We start from the raw sequence: 15,681 nt of genomic DNA on the forward strand, positions 1-15,681 counted from the left end.
ACTCTGTGAGTTTGGTTCTGCTACAGTTCTTCAGGGTTTTTGGAAGCTCCAATGTTGTAGCGCTATTAAAAGTATGTGTTTAAAAACCCTAGAACTTGCACTGCATGGATTTGCATCTTTACATTTGCATGTGGGGGGGCAATAGGGAGGGTCGACAGCAGCAAAGTATTTCTATTGAATGTATGAGATGTATAATTTTGGCTTGTATCTATCACCCCGGATACTCCCAGCTAGTGAGCTATTTGTAAAGTTTGTATGCGGCTCACTTTCTACGATTGAAAGCTCTTAAGTTAAGAATGACGCTTATACTATTTATAGTTATTCAAGTATAGGCAGAAAGATCAGCTGTGGAGCAGCTGAAGTATTTGCAAAATATACCACAACATCTTTAAAATAATGGCTTGAGAGTAGCATCAGGCTCAAGAGATTTGAATAGGGTTGACCACTGCATAAAAACCTGCACGTTGTCGTTTGACTGTCGTTTTCCTTAGCCGGGCATTAAGCAAATCTGGATCCTGAAGTATTGCGGGATCATTTGTATTTTGTAACGTGTGGCCTCCAAATAGCAGGAACGTGTGGCCTCCAAATAGGAATGTGTGGCCTCCAAATAGCAGGAACGTGTGGCCTCCAAATAGCAGGAACGTGTGGCCTCCAAATAGCAGGAACGTGTGGCCTCCAAACTACAGGAACGTGTGGCCTCCAAATAGCAGGAAATGTCTGGGCTGTGGCCAGGTCAGAATCCTTACCTAATGGTTTAGGACTCTTTTCTTGCCCTAGTCAAGATCTACGCGTGATCTGTTTTTAAGTTCAGCTTTAATCGAATAAACCAATGTTTGTTGCATATCACCTCGCTATTATTATAGATGCTATTCATTTATTTTACAAACATGAATCTATCAAGGTGTTTTATATTGTAGGGTGCTTTAAAGAGATTGTTTTATTATTGTTCTTAAATGTCCAATTTTAGTTGATTGTATTCATTGAGGTGATGTTCTGTGGAACGTTTATCAATCCATACATAATCTGGAAAGCTGAAATTAATGGACCAAACACGACTTTCTTCCAGTGCGCTCACATTCAGTGGCTGAGTCCATTGGTTGGTGTTTTGGTGGACCTGAAGCAGACCTCCAGAACTTTCCTTGGAAGAGAATCGTCTCACAGTTTCCTTTCAAAAGTTCAGAGCTGGAAATGTGGTTCGTTCATCGGGCCCTGGTGACGGCACCATTGTGAATCCCAGGGAGATAATTCATCCTCATATTGTCTGACTTTACAACATGCATTTTACAACAGGAGCAGAGGAACAAATGGCAACGACTAGTTAGCAGATTCATACCTGGACTGTAGTGTGCGGCACCGATCACAAAACAATCCCAGTATACAACAGGGAGTCATCTGGATCTCATGAGCTCCATTATCTGAGAAGAGCTTTGTAAATGGTGCATTATCTATTTCACACAAGTGGAATATGCTGTGTATGCTGTCGCATAAGATCATAAAGGGATGACCTTTGAACATATGCAACATTTATACGCCGTTCATGCTATCGGTTTGATTTCTAGCTGTGTTGGTCTGCAGAGCATTCTAGTTCGCATCCTCCGATCTTCCCAACCTCTCTTCTTGCACATTAAAATGGTAGGTTTCTTTCTAATGCCACTTATAGCCTGTTATTAAAAAAAATGTACTCTTTCCTTCTCATAGCACAAGTATAATTTTGTCGCTCTAACAAAGTCTAAAATTGACTCGTGGCTCCTGGGGCCACACCCACCAAAGGTCTTTCCTAGTTTTATTAAAAAGCTGCAAAAATGCTCAGCCACTCCAGGTGGGAATCTGCAGGAAAACCTTCTGAGCATCTCTAGAGCAAATGATGCATTAGAAGTGTGGGAATTAAATTGGAGGCAATCCCCACTCATGCAAGGGTAAAATGAAAGCAAGGCACTAACATCTCCCTTTCTGCTAGTGAAAACAAAGACGAAAGGAGTGATTTACAAATTGTGTTACAGCCGCCATCAGTCGTAAATAAAATTGTTCGTTCACATTGTGGAATTAAAATGCAGACTCATGCCAGAACGCGGTCCAGACCATTTCTTGAGCTTCGATGGAGACCGTTTTTTTTTTTAGCACAATATCTTTACGCCTGGACATTTTGTAGCGAATTTGGTCGTTCGCCTTTAGTTTTCCTCTTTGTTTGGAACTCGTTTGTGCTTTGAGTCGCTGCCATAAACCTGTTTGCCAGCTGGGAGCAAATCGCTCTTTAATGGACAGTTACAGGCGTTGGGAGTCACTGAGCGACAGCTCACATTCCTGACAAATCATTACTTGTATGTTTTGCTGGAGCAATTATCCCACCCACCTGTGTCCACCCCAGTGATCCTCGGGTGATGGGGCTCTTCTGGCACCATGGCAGTTAACCAGATCCTGAGGCCTGTCAGGCCAGTGTGACTAGTGTCCTCATGTGCCTGTTTTTCTCATATATTTCTACCAAATATGTCTGACACAATCTCCTGCGATTTCGAATTTAGGCTACCAGCAACTCTTTCCAGGTGTTCTTTTGTTCTCTTTAATCTAGCTTTACCCAAAAGGCCACTTGGTGATTGCAGTGAACTATAGGCTGGAATTTCCATCACTCTCAGGGCTAGGGTTACAGTGCATCCCATCGAGGCTGCCTGAGCAATCCCCAACGAAACACTCTGTCAAAATATATAAAGGAGATCTCATTTTTAACAAAAATACATATTTTCACAATTCTTCCTGAGCCATCCAGGGTGCCTGTTGTTTTCAGCGGCACAAAGTTCGAAGGAGAAAAATGCATTCATTTTCAGCTAAACCGGAGTTGCAATCGCTTCATGGTGCTCTTAGCTACTAAGATCGCAGCAATGCTATAGGAAAGAGACTTATAGTCAGTCCGAGTGAGCATCAAGAGTTACACGCTCAAACATGCCGTGATTGCCCAGGTAAGTTATCCAGTCGAGCTGCATGTGACTTGCCACACATTCAGTCCGAGAGTGCCTCATTATTAAGTTCCCTGGCCTGCCGTAGGCTGCTTGCTCTCATGCTTCTGGCAGCCTTCGGGCCTAGCTTTAGGGACGTGGCTCAAATAGCACTCTTTACAATGCATGCATTTACAACGCAAGTCTTTACGACAACACGTTGTTACATCACATGGCATTACAACGCAAGTGGTTACGACTTGCGGTAGGGGGGGCGCATGAGTATGGAATAGTATTATTTACTATTCCAACTCCAGTGTGTGCAACAGTAGGGGAGGTGTTGGATTGAAAATCCAACAAATCCAACACCTTCCGCCCGGGTGCAGGTTAGAGTAGGGGTGGGAGGGAGAGTGTCGGCCGGTGAACGACTTCTTCTGGGGGGTGGCGTCCGATGGACAACTTATTTTCGGGGGGGCTGATGGTATTAGACAGACACTACTTCTGCCACCCCGAAAAACAGTGCTGCCCGATATGCCACTGGTACAGAGGCACACCCTGACCTATTAAAGTTGGCAGAATTTTGGTAGTGACCAGCAAGATGTCCGTTTATCAAGAGATTGAGCCAAGTTAAACTCACTTATGATAGAATTTTGCAGGTCCGTTAGGCTAGTATGTTCCATATGAAGTCCTACCCAGGACCTGCAACTCGATACATTACCCGAAGATGGGTGCGGGCCCATATACAAATGAATATTAATATCACCTCCTATAATATAATCACGTTTGCGGCAGCTGAATTTCCCCTGCTCTAGCTCTCTTATGAAAGAATCCAGAGTTCGTAAATTGACTAGGTTATGTAAAGACTAGTTAGCATAATAAAAGGTCAGCAATATTAATTTGGGTGCACCAGAGAAATACATTCTTACGGCCTAAAGGGTGATACACTACTAGCTAATTCCTCAAACTTTCCCTTAAAGGTTAAAGAGACAAAAATGGCAAAGCCTCCTTTGACTCTGCCCAAGCTGGACTTAACTGCGGAGACAAAAAAGGACTTGTACCCATCCAAGAAAAAACTGTTCGACGTACCACATATCTCCAGTAAACAGATCACGCTGAAACCCTTAATAAAATTAGCCCATTCCTGTCTGTTAGCTTGCTTGTAAGACCAGCAGTGTTCCAACCTATGAGTTCTCATCCATTCAGACGAATAGTGAAGGGTGTGACTGGACTGTAAGTGGTGAGGGTCTGTTTAATTTCTTTAGTTGGCTTCTGTAATTTAAGTCTATCGCAGAGGTCCAGTGTACTTAAAGGCTTGTATTTGTTAGATATCTCTACTGAAAAAAACACAAGGGGAGCAGCTCTGCCATAATTTCCAGACTTATCAACTGCGATTTTTCTCCACTCTCCACTTGAGGCCAGTAAAGAAACCCAGGAGTAGGGCTAATGTGGAAGGACTGCTGGCTTGAGGCAGTTCCATGGATGCCAGCACACGGGCCTTCACTCCAGGTCTATGAAGGTTTATCACAGAACAATCGCCGTCACATTTTTAATATCTTTCCCGATCAGGGTCAGATGGGGCGGACGCTCCTTCTCTGTGTTTTTAAATTGCAGATAGCTTTCGCTGGTGCCTACCTTCATCTGGGCCACATTTCCTAGTACAACCGCGTAGGGAGTGGCCTCGGATGATAGATTGATGGTGAATCTCGACCTTATCGTAGGAGGTACCTAGGCCCAGGAATGGGCATATCTACATTAAGACCACCTGTGACATGGCGCCTCTGGAACCTCTGTTGGTTCAGCGGGAGATGACCCTCTGATTGACCTGTCTGTTTTCACCTCACCCGGGTCTTGCTTCCTCATACAAACTTGTGTTACTAAGTTCACTAAACTTCCCCTTCTGTACCTACAAATGTCTCTATAATCCCATGCAGGGGGCTGTAAGGTTTCCCTGGCAGGTGGCTCACGCCTCCCTTCCTCCACTCTGTGGCGGGAGCCCCTCGAACACTGTTCTTAGTCTGGGTGAGGGTGAGCAATTTTACCTCCACCTTTAGTTCTGAGTTTGCTCAATGTTACCAAACCACTTGCTACAAGACTCAAATGGGCCATCTATCAGCAGCCTAGATACAATGGAGGGGAAACAAAGGTGCACTGCTTATCACTTCTCATGTACTTAAGGGAGAAGTGCTTTTGACTTTGTTCAGTCCATGTGTATAAGAGCTGTGCATGCACTGTAAGAAAACCAGATGTGTTGGTCGCCCATTATTTATACAAATAACAATGTAAATACCACTATTTTGTTGTATTTCTTTATTAGCGCTTTAGCTCTACTGTATTGCTAAAGCGCTATAAAAGAAATAATACAAAATAGTGGTATTTAAATTATTTGTGTACGTGTGATGTAAAGTGCTCCGACACCCTGCATTGGAAAGAGTAGTGCCATTCCTCATCCCAGAGCGCTTTACATCACATGTACATCTTATACATCGACAGTAAATCATATGTGTTTACATCAATATAAAGGATGTGTTACATAAGACAGTGATGGTTACAAGGTGTGGGAGCCACATGTCCGTCATACCTCACTGTGCTATATTAGAGGGATGACACTTTATGAACTGCAAGTCACAAAAGGGTCTCTATCTTAAAAGCAGTAACCCACGTACCCATTTATATAAAATAAAAATTTGTAATCGCTGGGTTAAGTAATGTGCTCTGCAGGAGACATATTAACCCTCCAGGACTAGACAAAACACAGGTCTCTCCAGTAAATACGTTATCCTCCTGAATTATCTTACCATTATTATTATTATTCTCTGAGATTTCGCTGGCACACAAAGATCTCTGCAGCAGGTGCCTTAACCTCATAAGATATTTTAAAATTCAGACCGTGCAACCAATTAGGCCGAACAGATTTACTGCCACATTTCTCCTTGTTGCCAATTTCTTTGTGGCAGGGTTTAATAAAAATAAATGTATACGTTGAGGGCCAGATTTAGCGTCTAGGTTTCGTACATTTTTTGGCACAACCCAAATACAAAATCTAATTTGTTAAATATTGTAATGCGCTCAAATGTACTCATAATAGACCAGCTAAACATACGTGAGGTCTTAAGATCTGATGTCACTTCCTGTGAGGTCATGGGCTGTGATGCCTCTTCTTGTGATGCCAAATGCGATGTCACAGTCCGTGGTGTCACTTCCTGTGATGTCACGCGCGGTGATGTCACACCCATTCTGCCCAACTTGACGAGTGACCTCACTTCTGTTCTTAGGACTTGAGCCCTGGTGTGTGTGCTCCATCGCCAAGAGACCCCTTTGGGGGTGATTTGTGCGCCTAATTCAAATATCATCTTTCATAAAGATTTTCCACACCGGATGCGACACAGTGTCACGTGTTCAGGATCCTTTTCCAAAAGTAAAAAGCTGTTTATTAGCGCTTACTCATTCCCTTGCACCTTTCTTTCAACAAACACCAGTCCGCGTTAAAGCTACCACGTCATAAACTCGTCAGCGCGCTGGCCGCTCCGCCGGCCTGAGCCGTGTTCATTGCCCCTCGTCTCCTTCATACCCCTTGGTAAAGTTGGCACACCGGGTGCTTCTTAAAGCAGCCGCTCCTTTGGGTATAATCCCTGGACACAGGCTTTGCTGCTTTACTTCACATGGTTCTTTTTTTAATCCTGTTCGATAAGAATAGCTTGCAGCAAAAACACTTAATAAAAAAAAAAAAAAAAATTAAAATACCCTTTCCTTCACTTAATGTGTTAACGTCTGCCTGACCTTTCGTTCCAAAACGCCTCCCTCCAACTTTTCCTTCACTTTCTACTAAGCAGTTTCTTATTAAAGTTGTCCTCAATTTTGAAAACGACGTTCAACCCTAACACAGGAAGTGACATCATGGAAAGTCAGAAAAGACAGTCTAAGTGTTGTAATGGAAGGCAGGGATTGCTGTCCATAGAGCCTCATCAAGAGCTTAGATGCCATAGAAGTGGTAGGTTTTCTTTTTGGTGTAACAGTCGAGAAGTCTGCATTCATTTTCATCTTTGTTCTAGCAGGTCTCCACACTACGCTCTTCTGACGTCATTTCCTGTTTCAAAGGTTGACGAGCTCACAAATGTGAGGGTAGTACAGGTAAGAACCAGTCTTCGAAAACGTAGACTTAGACCAGTGATACCTAGTCAAAGATTCTGATTTGTAAACCCTTCAAAAGTTAAGAAATCAATACTTAGGGACAAAGTTATGAGTCTTGGAAAATTGTTTGTTTCTCTTTGAGTGGATGACACAAGACGGTCTATGTAACCCTGTATTATATTAACGCAAATTCCAAGGCGCATATGGACAACATGACCCTACTTTACTGTAGGACTATTTCATTCGTGGTTCATTTCTTTGCAAGGGTCCGGTTTCTTATGTGTTAGAGATGAGCTAACTGGAGGGCTGATCTCTAAGACCAAGGTACTGTTAAAAGGCAGTCACCTGGTCTGCATGTTATAGTTAACAGATGACTGTGACACATTTTTTTTGGGGGGGGCATACATTTCTATTACCATTTAAACTAAATGCTACATACCAGATTATTATACAGTCTTAACAACCCAAACCGCACCCCCACATCTCTACTGCAACAGTTGCATAAAACAGATCCTGGAATATGAAGCCAGGGAACAAAGAAGGAAGCCGCTGAGTCTGTAGTACCGGATCGGCCAACCTATCACAGATGTAACATTCTGGGGATCTCCAGTGTACTATGCAAAGTGGCAGCTAATCTCAACCTCATCCACCTCCTGTCATGAAGCATTTGAACAGTCACATCCAGCATAAAGGTCTGCGAACCTAGGGAGGCCTTACGTCTGTGGGCTCGAGCAGGTCTGTAAGCATCGCCACCCAGGCTATTGTCTCTCCAACATTTACTCATCCGGCTTTCTTCAGGCAACGCCCATTCAGTAGTATCTTTCACCCAGACCAGCGCCCCCGGGGAGGGGGGGTGCAGCCAACGAATAGCTACTCTGTGTTTAGCAGGAACTAACCCCAACCATTGAAACCACCTACTCAGCCCCTTCTTTTTGAGTGTCCGTATCTACCCCAACAGGCATTGCCTGTGATCCCTGAGGAACCCCCACTCCGTAGCTGCTTTCAACCTATCCACTATGGTCTGCCATTAGGTGCCTAACTGAGGGCACCACCATATCATATGAAGAAAATCTGCGCCCTTGACTCAACACCGCTGGCAGATAGGCATCCTTCCGGGGTAAATGGTGTGCAGCATGGCGGGAGTAAGATAAACTTGGTAGATAAGATTATAATGAATCGGTTTAAACCTCGAGTTTGCAGAGTGGTCTGTGGTGGGCTTTTGCTTATATTGGGTTGAGGTGACTTGTTTGTTCACTGCTCCCCGGTGGTCTGATGGAGGTGTATTTTGAGTGCAGTTCTAGAGATACCCGGGGCCTTTGGACCATAAGTCCTCGGATGTCATGCGGAGATTCACTGTTCTAGGGCTGCCCATAGGTAGGCTGTAGAGCAGATTTTGCCCTGTCCTTTTTCTCCAACCCGTTATTTGATCTGCCGCTCTGGTCAGTACTACCTGATGTTGTTTGATTTGCTTTTTTCTTTCTTCTTGAGCTTATACTCATGACAACACAGAAGTCTCTTTGGTTCACGGCTCATCGCCTAGGGATGGACTGGGCGCACATTATACTTACCTGCTCAAGGAGAATTTTGTAGTTAAATGTCTCGATAATACGTTATAGAACTCTTCCAGTGCACATATAGATTAATAGTTAATGCTCAACAAATGCTCCAAACACAAATGGATTTGTTTATTTATTTAGAAGCATTAACAGGTTGATCAGAAATTTTCATGAAAGCAGTTATGATAGTACATAAAACGGAGGGGGTGAAAGGGTAAACATAGAATGTGAGAAGCAGAAGTTGATGGATGGATTAATCTCACCAAAAGTTAGTACATCATTGGCGAAGACCAGCATTCATTTAAGACCATTATATTTTGGTATATAATTGAGCAGTGGAGGTGATCATTGGCGTCCTTCACGCTCCTAGGGAGGACCTTTAAATTATATTTTAAACTCCTTGAGGGATGGGCTACTTGAGTTTCTGGTATTGGGGAGTTCCAGTGAGGAAATCCTGGAAGGTACAACGCCGGAACTCTGAGGTGACACAAGGTGGTTTGCTTGTGACTAGGTAGGTTTCCTCAGAAAACTGTTAATTGTGAGTAGGTGTGGCATGAGAGAGAATAGTCCCAACTAGCCAATGGCATTCTATGTCACGTGGTCTTCTTTGAAAACATCTGCCAGCACCTTTTCTGTGGGCCTTTTGTTGGCAGGAAGCCCGTCCGCGTGGTGATCATATGATGTGGTGCGGGTCTGCCTGGGTAGACGTAGAAAGCTCCAGAATGTTAATTGTCTTAAGTGAAATTACCTGATAAGATCCTCACTGGAAATATACATTTCTATCTGGACATCCACTGCAAGTTGAACACATTCCATAAAATGATCTGTGAGAAATGAAAAGTACCAAGCAATTCTATGTCCTTCCCACGCACGTGGCTTTTCATTACTGCACTGCATTGAAGTAGGTCCTTTATCATGTGTGGCATTGTCCAGGAGCACCAAATGAGGTTTATTCGGTCAGTGACTTTACACCAGGATCTCACGGTCTTCCTTACTCACCGACTCCTGCTGGTGTGCTCTGCGAGGAGCTGTGGGGGTAACTGATTGACTGTGACTTCCCACTTCATCAAATCCTTGCATCTTGGGCCAGTGTGTTCATCATCTTGTTGCCGTAGTGCCCTTCTGTTCTTAGGTTGGGAACACTTAGAAACGGACTAGTAAGCTGCATTTAAGGATTCATTTTTTCTGCATCACCAATGCAACCGATCCAATTCTCTGTGAGTAGTTTGTGTAGCTGCAAGAAATCATAAAAAAATAAAACCCAGAGTCCCTCCAAGACTTCAGCTCAGATTTAGAAAATAACAACAAAGAGCCACATTTTTTCTTTTCATCACAAAACAAAGCTGACAGTTTTTGTTGGTCTTCTCGCTTCATGCAGACTTGTTCAATGTACTAAAATATGCTACGCAGTGCACTGGCACGCTCTCTCGCACTCTCTCTCTCCCCCACCCAGGGACATGTCACATCCATCAAGGGAGGTTCGTCCAGTCTAGTAAGTAATGCCAATCCAGTAGTTAGTCCCTTGGCTGACAGGAGTCTTAGATCCCAATGTATCACTCTCCCCCCTCAAGGCAGCATTAACATACACCGGATAGGACGAGTCACTTGGTAATTAATACTTAAGGTACAGAAAACAATGGACGAAACCCTCTGCAGAGCTAAAGGGAGAAGTCTTTTTTTTTTTTTTGAACTCCATTGTGCAATAACAATAATAAATCCACGGGTGTGTGGTAATCCGTCTCTGCCCAGTTCCCGTTCGCCCTCTTGCTCAACTCCACCGTTCTTTTGTTGTGTAGGAGATGCTTCCTGCAGGCTCAGTTAAGTTTATTTAAATTGGAGGGTCTGCCCAGGGGCTGTCAGGAAGGCACACCTGATGTTCTCACTGAAGCTTCCTAGAAGAATTGATGAGGGAAGATTCTGAGTGAGAGGCGGTGTCACTGGGCCTTCCGTCCTACCTCTCCTTTTGGCTGGGTGTCCAGGGCACGTCCGTCCACCTTTTGGCATAAAGTGATGGTGAGATAAAATGTTTTGCTCACACCACAGTTTCTCTAGGTCCCATGTCAAAGACAGAGTAAACAAACATAAATTCTTCATGTTATAGGCCAGGTTAGCATTTTAATCGCATGTCCTCCTGTTCAAGTTGATGTATAGAAATATCCAGGAAAAATATCCAGGGAGTACGTTTTGTAAAATGGTTTTATGAGGAGCATCACAGTACATGTGCCCTAAGGCAATTATTAAATGACTGTTATTGTTATAACCCACTGTCTGATAGTTGATGGAGTTAAAAGGATTGTTCACGGAACCACTGGTACCACTGATTTCTCATAGGGAATGTCAGACCCTTTTCAGGGACAACCGGGCAACCAGAGTGTACCAGCCCCAACCGTGGTGGCTCCGTCATCTGCTACTGAGTTCTGTCCTACTTCTGTACTACTATTGCTCCACAATCTAGATCATGCGCACGGTTTCAACACTTGACTCTCAGGGTACTGATGGTGGGAAGTCTGTGGCTTCCCAGGTGGTTATGTGGGGGTTAAGAAATCAGATGTCAACACTCAGTCACAATAACATATTGTCCAGGCCAGTGCTTATCTTGTAGGTAAAAGCAAGTACTTTAATCTTGCAGTAAAATGAAATACTATCCCCTGCAAGGCTGGCTCAGTTACTAGGTTGCAACCTCACCCAGGAGTTCTAGTGAAGTGTGTTTACCCACTTTAGAACCTACTGCTGCATCCTCTCTAGTTAGTTTGAAACATTTATAAGGACTTAATCTAACTTATGGGCATCTGCATTGACTTGGCACAAGTGAACATTACTATCACTTTCCCCAGTGGATGCTTCATAGGTCAGTTCAATAGGGTGGACGCTCAGAAAGTTCGTACTGGTGATTGCTAGTGTTTTAGCCCCAGAATTTACCTTTGCGTGAATCGGGTTATGCGAACTCTGCCCCAGGTTACTTGCTTAGCAGTGTTGTGGATTGGTGGGTCTGGCTAGTGTGGGCATCATTGCAGTGAAAAAAGGACCACAGGGCGGCCTCTCTCCTCTCTGTGCCACAGTTGATGAACAGCGTGTCATGCCTGCTCACCGATGCAGACCGGCATTCATCTTCAGCAGTTGTGGCCTCTAGGCCGGTGCAGCAGCTCCCCACAGATGAACATCTCTGGGGCATTAGCAGCATTAGACCTTTGGAGAGCATGCAGCAGAAATGCCAAACAGAACAATGACATTTTGGAGAACACTTCTTTAAGCTGCTCAAGGCAGGAACTGCACCGGAAGAACGGGGTACCCCACAAGATTTGGCTCTACAATGGCTTCACTACACCAAGGGGTCTGGCTGCTTGTGGGTGCTTCTGAAGCCAGGAGTATGCGGAGCTTCTTCTCCTAGACAGCCTCTACTCCAGCGGGTCTAGGTGCTCTCCTCTCTCAGAGCAGGAACAATCCATCTAGGATCCAAGCAGAACCCCAGCTACTTCAGCAAACTGTAGACTTCATGGTATGAAGACTGGACAACAGCAACATACTCTATCTGGGAGCTTATAAAGCCTGCATCGAACAGTTGCAAGTAGTCCAGAATTCGGCAGCTACGATGCTCTATAAACTCCCGAAAAGTGCTGCGGCCTCTTATCTTCTACGGGACCTCCACTGGCTTGCAGTGGAGAAGAGAATTCACTTTAAAGCCTTGTGATATAAGCACAGAGCAAGATCAGGGACTGGCACACAAGATCTCCATACATTTGTTAGAGCTTACAAACATTCCTGTTCCCTCCACTCCAGTGAACTTTCCTTGTGCATTGTCCCCGCAGTCAAATGCACATGTATGGGAGGCTGGTCTTTTGTGTTTCAGGGCTCCAAGCTGTGGAACGCCCTTCGAGAGTTTCTAAGGAGTTGTCCCTTGCTGATGATCTTTCGAAAACAGATGAAGATCTGGCTGTTCTGAGCTAGCGTGATCTGAATGCACCTGATCTGACGTTTTAGAGTCTGGAAATCCGAATGGGGTAGCTGAGCGCTATATAAAACGTAATAATAATGTCCCCTCACCACTGAGAGACTGGCTGTCTTGCAGTTACAAACCCTGGTCACAGAGCCTTCTTTCAAGTAATGTGCAGAGCACTCTCTTTCTTGGCCAAGAACAGCTTGGACCTGGAACAAAGTGGGATTGTTTTGGATCCCACTTTTATACTTCTGTTCTAGACATATAATGTGGATCCGCCGTACAATATCTCTGAACCAGCTCAGTTTGGGTGTGGTTCTCTTTCAAATGTCCCTTTCTGGCTGCTCCTCAGATACTGCCTTTGTGCACGGTGATGGCTCTGACAGCAGGTAGCAATGATGCTGGCTCCAAGCAGGAGTATGAAAAACAAGAGCACAGTGTGAGATCTCTGCACTTGGCTGTCCACAGCCTTCCTGAAGAAGTTCTCAGGGACAAACAAAAAGGCTGACCATGCCTAGGAACTTTCTCACTCTCAGTAATCGACACTGAGGTGCAGTTCCCACACCCTTGCTTTCTATCTAATAGCAGTGCTCTGAAAGAACTATAAAGGACCCTTTTGGTAACAAAGTGTATTTTGAATTTCTAAGGGTATCCCTGTCTTCATCTGCCCTCACTTCAGTGTGTGTGTGTGTGTCTCCACCGCCAGTCATAGGAAAGCATGCAATGTACGTCCACTGACTGGGTAAGCTGTACCCAGCATATCCATCATGTGCCGTGCTAAGCCTGGGACCATTCAAAATGGATCCTTTTCGTCCCAGTATTTAGACTCTCACCACACACAAAGTCCTACTACCATGCATGGGCAACACGCTTACTGCCCATTCATAAGCTGATCGCACTCGTAACCTCAGCTCAAGGTCTACGTTTCACATTAATGCAGAACTTTAGATGAGGGGTCTGTAGACCACACCTTTTCCTGACACACAGAAAAAGCTTTAGTGATGCTAAAGGTTCACTAATACTCTGTGCACTGCCACCACCATTTTATGTGTCTAACTCATTCCTGTGCACACTGTGACAGCACGTTTTGTGTGCTCTTCATATCACAGAATAGGTTCTGGATCTCACATTACCAGGGACCTTTCTAGTGCTTTGCATACGCTGAGGCTTAGCATGATGGTGGAGACAAAAAAAAGTCAGCATGCAGATTCACATACAGTTAGTCACTCGGGGAAGGGGTGCACACACTTTTACCATGCAGGAGGAATTCCAGCTCCAACAATCCTGTGGTAAATAAAACAAACATTGGTACCTGCTTTATCAAACGCAATAACCGGTTGTGGACCAAAAAGGTTGTTTTGTTCTTAAACAGGTTAATGCCTGAAAGGCTCCCTGCAGTCTATGGTTAAAAATCCAGTAGGACTGTCATCTTTTCATCCTTTTGAAGTCCATTATTTGAGTACCACGAGTAAACATTGTTCGGTAGCAAGCTCTATGCAAGGAGCTGCTCAGTGGTAATAATCCGAGCTTCCTTTTGGTAACATAATGTGAATCTCCCATTCGTTCGAACTTCTGGTTGAATATTGTGTTTTATGGATAGATGATAAAAGCACGTCGTCATGCAACGCGCTACAAAAATAAAATTTGCTAACCTGGTTAAAAAAAGGTCAATTTAGATGTTTGTTTAGCAAGCGTGCATTTCCGGTTGGTTTATAATCGTTTAGTTAAGGCCCAGCACGTGATTTTGTTTGAGCTGCTCAGTTAAAGTGCCGTGTCCATGCATGGCCGTTTTAACGCATAGAAAAGTTATCGCATTTGTTTCCCGAAGTTGTTCATAGTCCGCAATTAAGTGCAATTTCAAACAAATCGTCAAGCACACTGCCGACCAATGGCTTGTCACTTGGTTCAAGGCTGTGTGACAAATGTCCCCTTGGACTTGCAAACATTGGGTTGCTTTGTGCCGGGGGAGAGCTGTCCCTTGCCCTCCCCTGGCTTGAAGGGTTCCTAATCTGTTCGGGTTTGCTGGAGCAGGAGAGGCGGCACGTATGAGCTACAAGGAGGATGAAAGGAGGGTCTCCCATGATGGATGCACTCATGAATCTGGTACAAACCATGTGGCTCTTAGCAGCACATCTGCTGGACTAGCAACCTAGCACAACATTTAGGGATATAGAGGGGTGCATTTAATGTAGGACGCAGAGCGCACAATCTTAAGCGCAGTGGCACCTGGGCCCAATGCACCTTCTTTATAGCTCAGTCTTTCATCGCTCATGCAGTGGTGTGGGGGATTTGCTTTAATTGCATTAGGATCCATTCCCCCTTTGCTATGCCAGTGTATGTACTTGTTTTTCGGTTCCGGAGGACCAGAGCTGGAAGTTTGGGCTGGCTGTTCCTATTGGATCAGGGTCAAAATTGATTTGCATATGGCTGGATCCAAACTGAGTTGGGATGATAGGCAAAATAATGATGGGCTGGAGTGCTACTCCAATGGTTAGACTTATTGCAAGCATCTACCCGCCCTCTTGTCTGTGTCTTAGTCTTGCAGTCTCGGGACTGGTGTTGCCTGTTTAGTGGAGTTGGAGGTTGGTGTGGTGCTGGATTTTTTTTCGTCAAGGTTGCAACATTGCATTATTTTGTCTGAGACCTGAGACTGCATATGGCAGCCTCATGACTCACTCTGGCCACTGGAAATTAGCAACATGGCATGCCCGGTTGGCAGGTTCTTGCCTTTAGCAGTTGCCACATCATGACTGTTTACAGGTCCTCTGCTGTGGAAGCGATGTTGGTTCTGATAGCGGTGCACCACATGTCGAAACAGTGTCAGTGCAAGTGTCTCAGGTTGCGACCAGGGGTCCCTGATGGTATGCTGTCATTTGGGCTTGAGGTTACATCTCTGCACAACTTCGGTGGCACCAGTTGTGCTCCAAAAGTTATTCAGATCTTCTGAGTGCTTCACAGGCTGGAAACAGCCTCTCCTCCTGCATGGTCCTTACCTCTCTGAGCTAGTAGGCCACCTTCTAAGCTGTAGGCAAACCAACAGCTTCTCCAGCAGGTTGTGTAGGCTTCAAGTGATGTGCCCTCACCTCATTGCAATTGCCTGTTTATACAAAGCCACCTTCATCCTGGTTATTGTGGT

The 15,681-nt window shown here is 44.7% G+C and overlaps 1 protein-coding gene across 6 annotated transcripts in view; it reads left to right on the plus strand.

Annotated features, from left to right (window-relative positions):
• Nucleotides 1-15,681, plus strand: part of NEK6 (NIMA related kinase 6) — a 516,220-nt gene that overhangs the window by 171,986 nt on the left and 328,553 nt on the right. The window contains exon 1 of one of the 6 annotated variants that reach the window (XM_085613744.1): nt 6,985-7,055. The exons of the other annotated variants lie outside the window; for them this stretch is intronic. The gene's annotated coding sequence lies outside the window, so the exon portion shown is untranslated. Of the gene's footprint in view, nt 1-6,984; nt 7,056-15,681 lie in introns of those variants that run through there. 6 annotated transcript variants of the gene reach the window in all.

The sequence above is a fragment of the Triturus cristatus genome, chromosome 1_2, assembly GCF_964204655.1.
Source record: "Triturus cristatus chromosome 1_2, aTriCri1.1, whole genome shotgun sequence".
Classification (NCBI taxonomy): Eukaryota; Metazoa; Chordata; class Amphibia; order Caudata; family Salamandridae; genus Triturus; species Triturus cristatus.